Source organism: Delphinapterus leucas, chromosome 7, assembly GCF_059928025.1.
Source record: "Delphinapterus leucas isolate spDelLeu-1000000601 "Yukka" chromosome 7, BTC_Dleu_Yukka2, whole genome shotgun sequence".
NCBI classification, from domain to species: Eukaryota; Metazoa; Chordata; class Mammalia; order Artiodactyla; family Monodontidae; genus Delphinapterus; species Delphinapterus leucas.
Window position 1 is genome coordinate 30,349,571 of NC_143135.1, and position 18,612 is coordinate 30,368,182.

The window sequence follows — 18,612 nt, forward strand, 5'->3', positions numbered from 1 at the left end:
GGTGGGAGCGACCTGGCACCTCAGTCCAGTTCCACTCCGGACTCACCAGCAAACGCCTGGGGTTCTGGAGCTCGCAGGGAAACCGGGCGAAAACAACGGAGAAGGGAGGCGGGGGGGAAATTGCAGGTTTCTCTGGGTGAAATACTTTTACCCAGCAAGGCCTTTAAAAGAAGGAATGCTGACCTGAAGTACAGGATATTGGAGGAAAATGAAAGTTCCAGAGCATAAGCTCTGCCTGTCCCAAAAGGGAGCAGTTTTCTGCTGTTCCTTAACCAGTAGAACTTTTCTTTTGAGCTGCCTGAGGTTGGGAAAGTCACTCAGATGGTTCTGACTTCTAAAACCCCCCTCCACAAATGGGGACGGAGAGCTTTAGACATTCGCTTTAGAAACGAAGACTCTGAAATAGGTGTTGGCTGTGGTGTTGGCAGATGGCACCAGTAGAGAAAGAATAGGGTAACTGCGTGCAGGGTTTGGTGTATGCTCCTGTCCTGCCTTGCTGTGCTGTGCGGCCAGATTAAATCAAGGGCAGTGAAAGAACTGTTTGAGAGAGGAAGGGATTCTGAGAGGCCTTGGGTAAAGGGAATTTCCTTTTACCTTACAGCTGCTGAGAGGGACCTCTTAGAAATAGACAGTGTGAAAGGAATAACAGACCCTGTGAAGAGATCCTTTCTGTGCAGGCCAGAGCGGTGCTGTTTCCAGGTGGCTGGTGGGAGGTGTTCTGCTTGGCCTCTGCCAGTGGGGTTTTTTTGAGTCTTGTGGCCACTTGGAACCTGTCTCATTCTTTGGCCGCCAGCCCCCCTTCTCTTTTTTTTTTCCTCCTTTTCTCAGGTTTTAGTTACACATTTGAAGTCATTTTCCTTCAATATGGTGAAATTTAACTTTTCAGTAAAAAAAAGTTAACTTTGCAGTGACGAGCAATTTGCCCACAAAGGTACCCTACGTGGGAAAGTTTGGGTGGGAGTGGGGAGAAGTAAGGGAAAGAAGACTGCTTAGAGGGGAAGGGGCTGTTGTTTTTCCCCAAGACCTCTTCATACTTTTAGGGAATTCATTCAGGAGAGGTGGCTTTCCCTGAAACCTCTTTCAGGTCCAAGAGAGAAAAGCATACTTTTACTATTTTGACCAGTTGAAAAGACCTTGTTTAGCAGATTCCTTGAGTTTTAATGTGTAGACTTGCCCTATAAGGAAGAGGGCTCTTTTACATTAGTACCTAAAAACCACGAAGAAATTTTTATTTTTATGAGAGCGCACTCCTTGCTATAGAGCATCAGGCATCTTTCTTTAGAATTCACCAAAGGTAGTGAAATGCTATATTCTCAACATTGAGCCTTACATAAGTGACTGTTCGTGGCTTGGGAAACAGATAAATAATTGGCACCAGTCCAGATCAGATTGCCTAAACTAGCATCATCATAGCACTTTCTGAGCTGTGGTGGTGGGCAAATGTGTTGTATTTTCTTTTTCCCTTCGTGACCTGTAGAGTAGTTGTACCTCCTGATAACTCCTTATTTCACTTGAACACTCTTCATTTCACCCTTAAAAGTATATGTTATAAGGCTTCCCTGGTGGCGCAGTGGTTGAGAGTCCGCCTGCTGATGCAGGGGACACGGGTTCGTGCCCTGGTCCGGGAAGATCCCACATGCCTCGGAGCGGCTGGACCCGTGAGCCATGGCCGCTGAGCCTGCACGTCCGGAGCCTGTGCTCCGCAACGGGAGAGGCTACAGCAGTGACAGGCCCGCGTACCGCAAATAAATAAATAAATAAAAGTATATGTTATAATGACGAGCCCTTGTAAAGGGCCTTTCAAGGGCAGTGTATTTGCATTTTGGGAAACCAGTGATCTCAAAAGCCATGTTGAAGAGGGGCGGGTGTTGTGATCTGCCCACTCCAGTTGATCTTATAAGACACCTTGGAATCACCCAAGGTCTCTTTGCAAGTACTTCTGATTTGCTGTCCCATCACAGCTTTGGTGGAACACAGGTACACACCAAGGAACTAGATCCATGGTTCCCAAACTTTGATCCACTGATTTCTAATTTCTGGAGCATGAGCACCAAGGCCTGTTTAGTTATACATAAAATGATAATCACAAAAATAGAAGTCAAAAAGGTGAGACTAATTATTAATCGAAGTTATTTTCTTGTCATTCCTCAATGGTGTCTTACCTTCACCTCACTCAGGTGTGTACACATCCCACATTGGGACTCCTCGTTGACAGAGCAGGGATTTTATTTTACTCAACTTGGAGTCCAGAGTCCGGTACAAAGGAAGCGCTTAATGCTTCAGTGAATAAATAAGGACTTAAGGCCACACTGAGGGGCAGGATTGGGGCTTGGAATTCAGCCCTCATTCCCACGCGGGATTGCCAAACTCCGCATTCTCAGCATTTAGCTTTTTGTCCAGATCTGAGAACCCAGAGAGAGGATACCTGCTTTTTCTCCTTTAGGCTCGTTTAAACTTGTTCAGCCTAACAGTGTCTATTTCCTGCTGAAAGCTGCTTTATCTGAGTCTGGGGGCAGAGTCAGATGTAATCCTCAGTGTTGTTGATGGGATTCCCGTGTTCACAGAGTTTGCTGCACTTGTAATGCTTATTTATATTTTGCAGTGGCAGTTCCCGATCCTGTGTCACAGTGCACTGGCTTGTCACATTTCACACTGAGGTGTTTTAAAGGAAGTACTCTGACTAGTATTAAAATTCTGAAGTGTATTTTTAATCAGAAGGGTTCAAGTTTATTCCCCATTAGAGCTAATAAGGTCCCTCTTAATCACCTGCATTCCAAGATTCTTGATTGAGAGAGAAAGGGGTGAAGTCATGGTGGTGGGGGGGGAGGGAATAGTGAACGTGTGTCCTCTGGTTTGTGTGTTACTGTCACAAAATTTGAGACCTGTAGATGGGGGTTACAAATTTCCGCATGCTAGGTTATGTCTGGTGCACAGTTTTAGGATTATAAAGGCTGTTTCTGTGGCTTTGTGGAGAGGGTGGTAGGTCTGAGCCCTCACCATGCCCCTGAGTAATTGTGTGGCCTTGGGCGAGTCATTCTACGTTTGTTTTTTTTTTTTTTTGGTGACAGTTTCTTCATTTGGAAAATGAAGTCATTGGATTCACTAGATTCTATGTAAGGCTGCTTCTAGTTTCCAGACATTCTATGATTTATAATTCTTACAGTTTTAGGATGGCAAGGTGATGATAGCGATCGACTACTCTCGTGAAAAGATCCCAGAAGTATCTGAATATCCATCTAGTTGAAGTTGCACAAGCCTATTTATTGCCACTCACTTGGAGGAGGAGTTCTTTGTGTTTAGAAGTGTGTGTTAGGAAATTTGCCATGGAGACTTGTTACAGAATGCATGACTAGCTAAGGCGCTTTGCTGGGGTAGAATAGCCCTGCTTGTTTCCTGTTGGTATGGCTTCACACTTGGAAACTAAAATCACTCTGTTTCAGTAATTTGGATACTGTACAAAAAGTTACTCAACGTCCTCACTTCCATATAATTAGTCATAATCTCTGCAGCCTTCACAGTGTGTGTATCTTGTACACGGGCAGGTTAGCAAGCTTTCTATATAGAACTGATGGTTACCTGAGGGGCTTTGAAGGATTTTAAAAAATAATCTGTTGCTTTTTCTTCTTTGGGAAGCATCATCTCAGATTCTTCCCTAAGGTGTACTTTTTTTCACGACTCCAAGCGCCTTTCTTTTAATAGTATTATTTGAAAGTATTTTCTTATGTTTCCTCCAGTGTCAGTTGTATTCCCTGGCAGGTCAGTAATCAGTGGCTAAATGTTTATACCTTTTTTGATGGTCGAGTTTTGATATTTTGATGTCTAAGTTACTGACTGTAAATTTCACTGTTAGCTTATTTTCTGCGGTGTGTCTTTCTAGAGAAGTATTTGTGTTATATACCAGGGAACTTTGTTCTAAACAAGGCCAATATATGAACATCTTTAGGTACAGGTCGTTTATTTTACAAACTAGTGAACTGCTGGGTTCTCTTTAAACAAGAGAAGAAAGAGCATTCTGCTGGGAATATGGAGAGCTGGTTTCCAGATCTGTCAATAAATCACACGAGTGACCTTGAGGTGGTGACACACTTAACCCTTCAGGGCCTTGGCTTCTTCACCTGAGAACAAGGAAGTAAACAACTCTTACTGCCAAAAGTTTTCTTTCTATTTAATTCGATTTTTTTTCCCAAACGTTTGTCCCCATCCTCTGTGTTGTGTTAAGTATAGTGTAGGTGTCTCAATCCTGAAATCCCTCCCTGACCCAGGAAACTTCCCCAATTGTCCACCTCTACTGGAATGTATGCATGGGGAACCTGCGTCAGAAGGCAACAATGTGCTGGGTGTGGTCTGAGCTCTACCCAGGATTTAAACCAGTGATTCTCATTCGAGGCTCCTGAAGGCTTGTGGTAACCACTAATATTTTATGATTTTCAGTCCAGCTAAATGCTAATGACAGTTATGGTATCACAAGCATTTAATGTCCAGGCACTTGGCTCTTACGTGAATCGTAAGGTAACATTTGACAACTTAATCTCTTAGGGAAGATCAAAGTTCTGTACTAGTAGGTGGATCCAGGCAAGTTTGGGCGTTTTCTTGGCCTCTGTCAGGTTATCTCTCAAATTCTTATTTTAGTCATCTTTATAATGGCGAAAAGCACTGACAGCCTGCAAGTTTGGATTTTGGTCTTTGGTCTCCTTGGTTGTGCTTATCCTTTTATTTCCATTTTTCTTGTCAGGAAGTAATGCATATTGGTGACTAATGGCTCTCATTGCTTTGAATCTCTCTGAATCTGTGTAGACTATCAAGCAAGTGAAGTTGTAAGAATCCTTTAGTGACTCATTGAAATTTTTCTAAGACCGTTTCCCACTTTTTCTCTATAAAAAAGATAGAAGTTTCCATAAAAGCACAATATTTATCAGTATACCTGGGTTACAGGTTAAACCCTGCCCAATGTGCCTTAAACTCTGAGAAACGTAACTAATGTAACTTGATCAGACAGCTTTGCTTTTAATTATTTTTAAATGAGAGTTCATGGTTTTGTCTTTAGAAATGTATTATCTAGATTGCTCTTTAATTGCCTCCTGAATTCTTCAAGTTTTGGGCAATGCCCAAAGCTTGTTTTCCTGTATATACAAGGACATGGATAACTTTGTCCCCAGTTTTGTTCAGTGAAGTGTAGTTTTTCGAAAGATTCGTTGAGGATAATAAAATGCTTTAGTTTTAAATTCTGTCAGTGAGGAAAAAAAACTAGGGCATTTAGCAAATCAGTACTCTTACACAATGAGTAATTTGTCTGCCTTTCTAGACATTTCTTTTGTGTCTCAACACTTGGTGAACAAACTGTAGGCCGGGTATCGGCTCTATTGTCTGAAATTGGGTGAGTACAAAATTAAGTTTAGAAATGATTTTATAGTTCATATACATTTAGTAACATCTCAACTTTCTAAAGACTTGAGCAAGTTACTACTCAAATACCCCCTTTAAATGGCAAGATGTAATTATGTAGTAGTATACTCTGGATTCACCCACCCATAGACAAATATTTGTTATTAAACTTTGTATAGAAATATACAAATATATATATATTTGTAGAAATATAGAAATATTCTGTGTCGTGTACAGGCAGTTAAAACTCTGAATGGGTGGTTGTTTTTAGTCTCTAAAGCACGTTTTGATACTGTTACATATTTTAATAGTCAAAAAAGCATGCCAGCCAGGTCCCCCTCTGCCCTTGCAGTAAGTCTACAGCAAGAATTGTCATTTTGCATTTTGCATCTCTTATTTTAGATGCAAGTGATTGGGGTTCAGGAATGCCCATCTAAGAGTGTAGGCTTCAGAAATGAACATTTAAAAAATACATATTTTGGTAGTTCTCTTAGCTTTTCTGTAATGAAAGATCTTATGGGAAAAGCACTGAACCAAGCCTCTGTGGCAACACGTTGGCCCATTAAGAATATAAGAATATCCTTGTAAGGAAATGTAAACCATAGATATTTTGGGAGGCAGCTGGGCCAAGACTGGGTATACGTTTAGATCCCGGGCTGGTCTGTTTTCCGTGCTAGTGAGAAAACATGTGTGGGGAAAGCATATTTAATATATTACGGGATATCTAATGACCCTTTATCCTTCATATTTCATTTGTATTTAAGTATTCCGAGTCAAGATAAGTAAAAAGTTATGTAAGCCCCTTGAGCTAGTTTTTTTCCCCCTCTATTTTTACACTAGGAGAATGCAGTCCCCCCTTCTTTTAAACAAAGTTTTAAATACAAAATTGACCATTAAAAGAATGAAAATCTCAGTGCACACTGGCAACAGAATATTTTTGCTCTTTGAATCAGATTTCAGAGCGTGGTATCCAGAAGAATCATGAGTTAGATTTTCCCTGTTCCCTGTACATTTTTAAAGTTTTCTCTGGGGGAATTTCTCCTCCCGAGTAGAGTGACCTAACTTTGGCAGGGAGATGGCGCCTTTCCCTTGGCTCTGTGGGAAGCATGGCTGAGGAATGCACCTAGGATTGCTTGGGATCCCACTTGCCCACTCCGCCCGGGCTCTGACTGCCCATGTGGAGCTCTCAGTATAAGCCGCAGCATAACTGAATGCAAGTGGTGACCTCCAGACTCCCCTGAAGAGCTTGATTAGAGCTGTTTTCCTAGGGAGGTAGATAGATGGCCATTAGAAATCTCATTCTTATTCACGTTTCTTGTTGGGAAGTGCAGGGTAGGAGGTATGCTTCCGAGTTGGCAGTCTTCTCTCTAAAACTCTGGGGACTGGGCTATGATGCTGTTTAACTTCTGCTTTTTCCCATTTCCCTACAGGGTAAGCTTCATGCTAAGAGGCCCTTAGAGAAAATATACGACTAGTATGGATAATACAAGAAGGGCTTGGCAGACTAGATTTTCTCAGTAGAGAGGAGACCTGTGGTTGCCACCACTGTGATCTACGTTGTCACCCTTCCCGTGTGTGGAAGCCATCTCAGGGTGCTTCTTTTTTTGCCTGAGAATCTCCAGAGAATCAGCACTATTCTCTGTCTTGAATACCTTACTTACACCTTAGGAACTCTATCCCGAAGTCTAGCAACTCCTATGGACGTGAGGGGAGAGAAGGCAAATACTGTTGATTAACCTTTAGGTTTCTTAATGTTCTTGAAGACTGTTCACACGCTTCTCTGTTTTAGGTGCTAAATCCAGCTTTTGCATTTTCCGAATCTGATCATTGCCCCTTGGGTCCTCTTCAGGCTCTCCTTATCTCACATCAAGCATGTACAGAATTCTCATACAATTTGATCAGAGTTAAGAAAGGAGTATTCAATGCATTTAACATTTTAGTATCATGTTTTAAAAGATTACACATGGATTTACTAACTGATACTTAGCAGTTTATCATAATCCCAGTTTTCATCCATTCTGTGCTACTGCTAGTTCATCTCATTTGATTAGTGGGGTTTGTCTTAAAATCTTAATGTTTTCTTAACTTTGTAAGAAAGAAAATTTTTTCTTGTTGGGCTTCTGTTCTCTCCAAGGTCATTTTGAGTCCGTGGTCGCATAATCCAGCTTTTTATGTCACTATCTACTCTCCAGTCTTCTTTTTATGCGCCTATTTTTATGAACAGGACTTCAGAAGTTGTTTTATTTTTGAGAGTGTGGCCCAAGGAATCAAGACCCCTGAGGTCCTAAATCTGTGTGCTTGAAGGTATCACTTAATCCCTTTGGACATTGTCTTTTCCATCTGCAAGAAGAGGTCACTTGACTTTATCTTTAAGGGTCACATGTAGGAAACTTTAGCATGACCTGTCTGAGTGATGGCAAGGACCCATTACATTATGTTTTCATTTCTTTGGGGAGTGACTAAGCAATTGTCTACGTGTGTTATCCCTTTAAGTCACTTAGATTTAAAATTCTAAACCCTATTTCTCTGGTTCTTCGAATGTATATCAGGTTTATAGCCTGTTGGAGACTTCACAGTGAGCCCTTGTGCTAATGGAAAAAAGGCTCTTCATCTGGTAGACTTTTCATTCAGAAAACCATAAAGATCCTGGTGGAGAAAGAGTAATGCATATGTTTTTATCAAGATTCCTTCTTACAGGTGGTGCTACTCCCTTTCTAACAAGAAAGCCTAGTGGTGGGGAGTTACAGTTTCTCTAGAGGAGAGAGCTTGGAGGAAATCATGCTTTCTTGCCTTGGTCTCTGACTGGGCATTGCTTCCCTGAGATGGCTGGTCAAGTTGAAGGACGCTCCCCTAATAGGGGAACACATTGTTTCTCCTCACAGCAAACGGGCACGTGACCTTAGACAGTGTCAGTGTGATCTTTAGATAATAATTTTCTACTTCCAGACTTTGGAACACTGAGGATTTTCATGAGACAACGCTTAACTCTTTAAGAAGCCTCATGCCAGTGAGTGCCCAGCGGTTTCTCATCACTTTCCATGTTGGGGATGGATAAGATTAGCTCAGGTTTGACAATTTAGCTGAGTTCTTGTTTCTTCATATCACCTTGTTTCTAGCAATATGCAGATTATGGGAGAACTTTTTGTTTCAAGTACTTTGAAAATGATATTATACTGGTTATTGGATACCTGTGTATTTTCTTTACATTTGAGACCAATGCTTGTGTTTTGTGGATAAAGAAAAGCTTATTATCCTTGAAGTAACTTTAGAACTAAAATCCTTTCTTTAAAATCTTTCATATTTCTCAAAAGTTATATGACATTCTTGGTAAGCACAGTTAAATCTTTCTCAGAACGCTTGAAAACTTTTCTGGGTTTTGATTCAGCTCTGATTTGAAAATGAATTGTAAATTCAGACTAGCAGCTAACATGCAAGAGTGCTCAGGACCTATTTAGATTGGTTGAGTGTTTCAGATACAGTTGTACATTTTCTACCCTGGGTCTCTTTCTTAAAAAAAAAAAAAAAAAAAAAAATGTTTGAGATGTTTTTCCCATTACCATCTTGACATCTGCCTGGTTACACATGAATAGCTTGACCCAGTCCCTCAGCAGGGAGACTACCATGGCCTTGCTTTCAATAGCCATGTCACTGACAAAGAAAACATATGGAATATTTCATTCCTGCCCTTTGCAAACAGTCTGGGGCTGTGAGGGCATGCAGCAGAAGGCTTCATCCTTCATGGTAGGTTGGCAAGTTTGTGTGCTAACCACAGGCCCTGCTGTTAGCAATCAGACTGTGTTTTCCAAAGCCCTATTACATTCTGTGGAAGGGAAATCTCGTGTTTTGGATAAGCCAGTTTCTAATATCAGTTTGAATTAAGTTTGTATGACCTGCTTCCATGGTGGGGTTTCCTGCTTGATCAGTTATTTCACCAAAGGGAATTTGTGTGTGTGTGTGTGTGTGTGTGTGTGTGTGTATGTGTGTGTGTGTGTGTATGTATGCAGGACGTTTCGAGGCTGTGCTCCCAAGTTTGATATGTGGCATGTGTTTGATGGATACACAAGTTGGGGACAAGGATGCTTGATTCCCGATAAAACGTACCTTTAGGACTGTCTGCCTTTATGTTTATCTTCCTTTCAGTCTGCAGAAGGAGGTCAGTTGATCATTCTCATGCTAGCCAAGCCCTGCCACATTGACCTTTAAGGCTTCTGTTGCGTAGCACCAGCTTCTACTGGGGACTTGGTTTCAGTTCAGCTAGCATTAACGGCTTTGCTTTGTGGCATCTGAATCCACAGTGTGCAGGCTTGTCAGCAGGTGTGGCAGGAGAGGGCCAAGAACGTGGAACAGAGGGGTAAATCAACTGCTGTTTTTCTTCAGGTCTTTTTCTGCATTAAAGGAATTTGCCCTTGGCACCACCCTGGCTGAGGTGGCATTCCAGAAGGAGAAGGAAAAAAAAAACAACCCTATGACACCAAAGATAAGAAGATTCATGACTTTGGCGGAGGAAATAATGACATACATTTCATCAGGGTCCTTTCCAACCCTTAAGTTACCCTAGCCTGAATTTCTAGTTCTGTTGTTTCTTAGACATGCGGGCTGGTTTTGACAGGAGTAGATGATTGCTTGAAAAGGAAGTGAGCTCCTGTTTTGTCCCAGATATAGCCAAATATTTAAATGTGTATATGCATCTCATCTAGAAGGTATTTCTGATGGTTCTTGGTATCATTACTGAACATTCGCTGTAAAACAACATGCTAATAGACATTACTGCCTCTCACATTTTCTTATAAGAGTAACTCCTTTTGTAGTTCTTGATTATAGGTAGATTTCCTTTAAATTTGTACGGTTACATTTTAAAAAGTTTTGGTTATACAGTTGTTCACGAATGAGCCTATTTGAGCCCCTCACTTTCTGTTAGTGACTCTATATGTGTTTTCTAAAATAACTCGTATAATCTCCAATGCTCCATCTTCCTTCTTTGACTAGTTAACTGACCTTTATAACTACTGATTCATAGGGAGAACTCCCTTAAACCTCTCAATCTTAAAAATTCACCCTTTTAAGTGTGCAGTTTTGAAATGTGTATAGGAGTTTAACCACCACCATTGTCGAGATCTAGTACATTTCCATCACTCCCCCCTGTGCCCTTTGTAGTCAGCCTCTCTCCCCACCCTTGGTCCCTGGCAGTCTCTAATATTGTTTTCTATTTACCAGAATGTCACATAAATGGAAAGTAACAGACTGTAGTCTTGTGCCTAGCTTCTTTTACTTATCATAATGCTTTTGAGATTCTACCATGTTGTTGTGTAGGTCAGTATGTAATATTCGTTTTTTTTTGTTGTTGCGGTACGCGGGCCTCTCACTGCTGTGGCCTCTCCCGTTGCGGAGCACAGGCTCCGGACGCACAGGCTCAGCGGCCGTGGCTCACGGGCCCAGCCGCTCCGCGGCATGTGGGATCTTCCCGGACCGGGGCACGAACCCGTGTCCCCTGCATCGGCAGGCGGACTCTCAACCACTGCGCCACCAGGGAAGCCCCAGCCTTCTTTCTGATACCTGGCAGTTAACCATGATGCCTGAAGGACTCGTGTAGAAGTGATACCAATGTGGAGCATTTTGCTGACAGTGAAAAAAGCTTTGAATTGTTAGTGTGTTTGTGTTTGGAAAGTCTGATTCAAAAAAATGGAAATTTGGTGAGGAATTGCTAGGCCTACTTGTGTGTTTGGCATGTTACACATGGCATGGCTTCCATTTTACAGCTAAGCAAACAAAGATTGGAAAGGGTTAGGTAACTTGTGATGACATCCCAGTTAGTGGGTGGTAGTTGGTGTTCGGTATTTGTCCATTCTGTAGTTAGCATGGAGAGCTGACAGTTTCAGAAGAGGATAAGGTTAAAGTGACAAATGAAATGGTGAGAAGCGACGGGTTACTACAGGGAAAAAAATCAGAACTGAAAATAAAGCATCCCGAAAAAGCATACACATGTATCAATATATGTGTGCATATAGTGGGGTACTGTGCCTTGATTTAGGAGTAACTTACGTTCAAAAATCAATTTACTGGGTAAAATTAAGTTATCTTTTATTTCTAGCAGAATTTTTGAAAAGGTCTCTATGACTTGATCTCCTTGAAAGCTTTCACATCATTTTCTACGTTAATAGTGTTTTTCTGTGTCAGGAAAGTAAATATCAGTTGTGTGCCTTTTAGCTTGCTTTTTCTTTTCTGGAATTCGGTTGGATGGTATATGAGGATCAGATCCGTTAGCATACTCACTTTTTGTTTCTTAAGGAGCAAATTTCTGAATGTGCTTCTTTAAACCAAAACACTGAAGTAAATTAAAAAGCAAAGTGTGCAGTATGATGGTTTCCATATAGTTGCCCCCTTTCACTCACTGGAATTTCCTGCCTCTCTTGTTGAAGATGTTTTTATAGGGAAGTCAGCATAAAAGTGAATCACCCATGAGCCTTTTTTTCCCCCCAAGGCATTTCATGGAGTCAACTTGGTATTAATTTAGCTGGTACTCTTCAGTTGACTTGAATACTGTGTTTTTGGATGGTGAGCTGATGTTTATTAAGCTGTTAATATTTTACAGACTGGATGGGTTCCTGTTTCAATCTATGTGCTCTTTCCTTTAGCAGCAGGGCTGTTCATGACTGAATCTGTGAACACAGTTTTGATTCTGAATGTGCCAGTCCCATCATGGAGAGTCATTTACCTGGTAACTCTACAGGTTGTCTTCTTCTGGAAGCATTTTGCTGTTTTATTTCACTTAAGTTGCATTCTTTGTCATGAAGAGCCTCTTCATGGTCTGTCTTGCCGTTCAGATAAACCATCATCCTCATCTTGTTATGAACATAGATGCTAAAAATCATAAATGTCACTGAGTACCAGGTACTAGGCGAAGTGCCTTTGCATGCATTATCTATTTAATACTCCCATCAGCCCTCTAAAGCACATGCTTTTATTCTCCATTTTAGAGATGGAGAAACCCCAGGGTGTGAGGGCATACAGGTAATAAATGAGGTTTTATGGATGGGGTGTTGGATCTTGTTTTTTCAGACCAGGGTTCCTTGGTTGAGTGGGTTGTATGACAGTGTCCTTTAGTGCTCTTCCTAGATTCAGGTGTTTATCTATCTTGTGTATGGTGGATATCATGAACTGCTTGTTTTATAGATGAGAAATTAGTTTTGGAGAGGTTAAATCTGTCTGTGCTCTGCTTGAAGTGTTCTCAGCTCCTTAGAATGTAGATTTGGACCCTTCTAAATCTTAAAGGTCTCTGGTGCAGTGGTACCAAAAGTTTTGTGTGTGGTATGGACCATGCACCAAAGAGGCTATATTTACATACATATGTCCCCAATAAATATATAAATACATACATATGTATATTTAAATATACATACATATATTTACAGGTACATGTTTAGAGACCTGATATCTATTTATTATTTGTTCAGCATTTCAACTACATAAATCATAACCAAAATTTTGCTAATATTTTTCTGACTTGCTTTCCTTTCTTAAAAGTTCACTTCTTTTAAGAACTGGTAGAAGACAGTTGATCTGGCTCACATTCTCCATTTAACATGGAAGAAATCCAGTTACATTTAGTTGTATGAGTTGCCCAGCACCATTGGTAGCCCTCCAGAGTATGTTGACAAAACAAAGCAGGAGGAAGCACATTATCAGAGTAGATGGTCCTTTCTTTGATTATGTAAACCTTTAATATTTAATGAGACTTTTGACTCATGTTGCTTATGGCTTATGCTTGTCAGATGGTAAGATTTCCTATACTTCTTCCTTGTCTATTGTCCAGTCTTTCAGGACCCAGTACTTTACTGAAATTGTATAATAGGAGGTAGTTAATTTGTAGAGGTGAATAAAAAGGTTTTGTGCAAATAATTTTATCAGTTCAAGCTATTTTCTGAGAGCTACTAATATTGGTATAATGGTTCATGGACTCAGTAGTCTTTCGACTCTAAAGTAATACTTATTAAGATAATAAGTCATTATTTTAAAAGTTAATTTGTTCAACACGTTTATTAAGTATTAAGAACTGTTCTTGGTGCTGGGGGGACACAGATAACTGATGATATCTTTTTTAAAAATAATTTAATTAATTAATTTTTGGGGCTGTGTTGGGTCTTTGTTGCTGTGTGCGGGCTTTTCTCTCTAGTTGTGGCAAGCGGGGGCTACTCTTCGTTGTGGTGCACAGCCTTCTCATTGCGGTAGCTTCTCTTGTTGTGGAGCACGGGCTGTAGGGCGTGGGCTTTCAGTTGCTGTGGCACATGGGCTCAGTAGTTGTGGCTTGCAGGCTATAGAGTGCAGGCTCAGTAGTTGTGGTGAACGGGCTTAGTTGCTCCAAGGAATGTGGGATCTTCCCGGACCACGGACCAAACCCCTGTTCCCTACTTTGACAGGCAGATTCTTAATGACTGTGCCACCAGGGAAGTCCCATCTGATGATATCTGACAGCGTCCCTGCCCTCATGTAACTTACCTGGCATGGGGTTCAGTAGAGGTGGTGGTAGACAGTAAAATAATAAACACAATAAACATATAAGATCAGGTAATACTAAGTGCTGTCGAGAAAAATAAAGCAGGATGAAGGGGGCTCACTATTTAAGTAGGGTTGTCAGGGAAGCCTTGAATCTTGGAGTGATTAAGGTAATCACCAATTAAGAGAATCAGTATCTCTTGGAGTATGAACCCATCTTAAGCAATGGCAAAGCAAGGTTTTAAAAGTTCCTCCCCATCCCATAATTATAATTTAGTTAAAACATAAAGAGTTGAAAATCCACATGCCATAATAAACTGGTATATCAGTACAGTGGCCTGCTACACAGCAGTAAGATAACCAACTATTGATACATGTAGCAGCATGGATAACTCTCAAGGGTATTACGCTGGGTGAAAAAGCCAATCTCAAGAGGTTACATATGCTGGTGATTCCATTAAAACGCTCTAGACATGACAAAATTATAGTGATGGAGAACAGGTTAGTGGTTGCTAGGGTTAGAGATAGGAGGACAGTGAGACTCTAAAGAGGTAGCAGGAGGGAGTGATGGGGCAGTGATGGCAAAGAAAAGTCTGTTTTATTTCGTTTAGTTTTTGACAAAGTTGTAGTTGCACCTAGCGCCCTAAAGCGAGGAATAGAGGTGAGAGCAGAGTTTTCCTTGAGAGTATTTTTTTATTTCACAAACACAACATTATGGGAGGTTCTATTTCATTTTCCAAGTTTGTGGAATTGAAAGTGTCTATTTTCTGCAAGGAATTGAAAATACTCTGCCAGGAGGAATTGAAAGTATTCATTCTATCCAGGGCTTTGTTTCAAGTAGGGTAATATGCCCATGTTTTTGTTTTTTTTGTGGTGAGGGAGCAGTTCCTTATCCTGACTGCAGTGGTGATCATATGAATTCGTACGTGTGGTTTAAAAAAAAAGGAGTGCATATAAAAAGTTGTGGAATCTGAGTAGGGTCTGTAGTTTAAGATAATAATGTTGTACCAAAGTAAATTTCCTGGTTTAGCTAATGTATTCTGGTCATGTCAGATGTTGCCATTGGGAAAGCTGGGTGAAGGATGCATAGGAACTCTGCACCATTTTTGCAACTTTTGCTGAGTCTTAAATTATTTCCAACAACAACAACTACTACGCCAGATCAGTTTAGAGTCGAGAAATCTTAGTAGAAATCTTACTCTTGGTCTCACTCCTGAAATATGACGAGGAAACTCTGTTTCTGAGGTGAGATAATAACCTGAGGTTGCAAAGCCCAAGTCGAATCTAGACCTTTTAACTGTCAGGCCCGCATTATTTTGCTCCCTTTAGAGCTTGACCAGTTTTATTTTTATTTATTTATTTTTTTGGCCACGCTGCACAGCATGCCGGATCTTAGTTCCCTAACCAGGGATTGAGCCTGTGCCCCCTGCAGTGGAAGCACAGAGTCCTAACCACTGGACCGCCGGGGAATTCCTAAACCAGTTTTAACTGCTACTGAGCAGTTGTTGGAGATGATGTGTGTGTCCTCCATGTTTCTCCCCGCATTTGTCTCCCCACATGCCACCTAGCTGTGTGTGTGTGTGTGTGTGTGTGTGTGTGTGTGAATTCTCTTCTACACCCTGCGGCATAGAAAATGTAATATATAAAGTGTGCATTAGGTTTATCACTTAAATGTTTTTAGCCATATATTTGAATAAATCCCATGTGCGTCTTCTTCATTACTGAGCACTTGGTCCAGTCTAAGTAGTGTGGGGAATTGTGTTGGATCTCTGCCTGTGAATTAGTAGCTGAGTGGTGTTTTACTTCGGATGATTCAGTATATTTGCCTTAATTGCTGGATTAACCAATTTCTTGCCTCCCACCAAAAGCACACACATTTGGATAAAGAGAGGATAAGTGAATGAAGTTTTCAGGACTAATTTTTGTGGTATTTAAGCAACAATAGTTTAGAGTACCCACAACCTTAATTTCCTTTCATGAGTCCTATAGATAGGCTTTGCCACCATTTACACTTGATTACTTCATTGTTAACCCCAGTGATGTGATTTAGCATGCAAAGGCTTAATTATTCCTTTCTGGCCTAGTGAGAAATTTCCTTCCAATAATTGCCTCCACTGCCCTTTAGCCTCTTAAGCATTGAGTTTGTTTGGAACAACATGGCTGCTCAGCAAGCAATTCCAAGCTCAGCAGTGCCTGGAGCTGTCTTTGGACCATAATTTATACCTTTGACATAGTGACTTAGGCCTCAGTTCTTGCGTGATGTGCCCAGTGGATGCTCTTCATCAGAGCAGTGGTGCGATGCATTGGTCTGAAGTTGCAGGCAGAGAAGTTCATGACTAAATGGTACTAAATAATTCTCTGTATAGTCTCTCTTTTCAAGTTAATATCTCCTTATTTTAAGTGAACAATTACGCCAACTTCAAAAATAAGATTAGACTCTTAAAAGCAAGTACTTTTACTTGAGTACTTTTAAGAAATGTTTTTGTAAGGCAGTCACATGTTGTCATAGTCAAAGTATAGAGATCATTATGTAATGGATCATTGTCAAGATGAGGCTCAGACCTGCGGGATGCAACTGAGAGGCTTATGAGGGGTTGGCAAAGAGATGTCTTTGTTTCAGTTTGTTTAGTTTTTAAGATGAGTTTAGTTGCATCTAGAGCCCTAAAGCATGGCATGGAGATGCGAGAAAAATTTTCCGTGAGAGTATTGTTTTTTTTTTAAAAATTTCACAGCCACAACATTGCAGGAAGTTCTGTTTCATTTCCCAGGTGGAAGTTTGTGGAATTGAAAGTGTCTCGTTGCTCCGAGGAATTGAAAATATTCCACCAGGAGAAATTGAAAGTATTAATTCTACCCAGGGCTTTGTTTCAAGTAGAGTAATATGCCCATGCCTCCTATAGACGCTTTATAAGACCTAAACTGTTCAGTGTCATTTTGGTGGGGGCAGCATAGTTTCAGAACTTTCCTCCCCAGGCCCCTGTCACCCAGCTTCAAAATTTTATCCCTTCGCATTTCCTTTAACAATATTAACTGCTCCATTTCTCTCAGAAAAGGTCTAGAATAACAGTGGCTTCATAGGGTCATTGGCTATTCTACAATAAAAATGCTTGTAGCTTGTAGGCCAGGCTGTTTTGGGTCAGGGTACACTCTTAGAAAATAGAATATCACATTTATTTCATTAGTTAAACATGTGTTTTTTTTGGCGGTACGCGGGCCTGTCACTGCTGTGGCCTCTCCCGTTGCGGAGCACAGGCTCCGGACGCGCAGGCTCAGCGGCCATGGCTCACGGGCCCAGCCGCTCCGCGGCACGTGGGATCCTCCCGGACCTGGGCACGAACCCGTGTCCCCTGCATCGGCAGGCGGACTCTCAACCACTGCGCCACCAGGGAAGCCCTAAAGACGTTTTTAACGGAGGTGTTTTTTGTATCCATAAACAATTTCAATTTTCATGCTTACGAGACATTTTTGCCTTAAATGATCTGTTGTTAGGAGAACCAGCTCATTTTGCTAACATAGGAGTAAATCGAAGGAATGCTTACTGAATAGCTAATAAAGCCGTTACAATTGTTAAAGAAGTGGTCAGGAAGCATGGCAGAAAATTGAAGCTCTCTTGCAATATGTGTTCTAGAATACTTTGAGAGTTTAAAATAGTATAGACATTTGCCATTTGATTTCTGTAAGTAGCATCTCAAGTAACAGAATTTTGCTCATAAATATTTTCAAAATTTCATACAATGATTAAGATAGATTTCTACTAAACTTTAATTATCCTGATAATATAATAAATTCAATACTATTCATTTTAAACTCTCAGGGATGCTTTAAGGATTCATTATATTTAAATAGGCATTGATTATTGTACAGACAGACAGTAAATATCTGGGCAGTGTTAAGATGCTGGACACCACTTGCTCTTAGATGAAGAAAATAAGACTTGACAGTTTGATTTATTATTAGAGTTTAGGTAACTGATCGTCAGATATTGTCAACTAGGTGAGTTTTCCCCCTCCATTTGCATACCTCCATGGAAAAATAAGAAAAGCACCAAAATTTATCATGGTGTTTTGTTTTGTTTGAATTTGCAATATCCATGAGAGAGTGAGAGATGTTCGCTGGTGACAGAAGAGGGAAGAGGCAGTGCCCCTGCCTGCCTGCAGGGGGCTTGCTCCAATGGCTGGTTTATGGAGTTAATTTCTATTCCTCAGATATTACTCTTCTCTAAAGAGAATGGGATGCAGTAAATCTGCCTGACATTGTCAAAGGCAAATATTTATTGGTAGCTTTCATGAATTTATTCACTCTCATGAAGTTAGTGTTTTATGACAAAAGAAACTGTATCGTGGGCAAATGTGTAGCAAAATCATTTTGTTTCCATAACCTTCTTTTCAACTAGAGAACAACTAAAACACTGCATGATTTATTTTAATTTAACAATGGTTTGTAATTAGCAATGATTTCATTAAAGTAGCTCTTCCTAGAATTGCAACATTTAAACAAGTGATTCTATATTTAACAGTAAAGTCTTTGAAAAGAGCTTAATGGAAACAATAATTTGGTACACATTTGTTCATGACCCAAATCTTTAAATTTCATTCCTAAGTAGTTTTGACTCTTCCAGGGCTCCAGAGAGCAATAACTCTTGTCATAGGATAAGCTGTGGCCCTGGAACCAGTGCACGTGCTATATTAGTATTAGCATGAGGATTCGTAAGAATTACAGACTTCACTGAAGTATCTGAAA

General features: G+C 40.6%; 1 protein-coding gene across 1 annotated transcript in view; it reads left to right on the top strand.

Moving 5' to 3' along the window:
- Positions 1-18,612, top strand: part of LGR4 (leucine rich repeat containing G protein-coupled receptor 4) — a 99,542-nt gene that overhangs the window by 948 nt on the left and 79,982 nt on the right. The window lies entirely within an intron of this gene.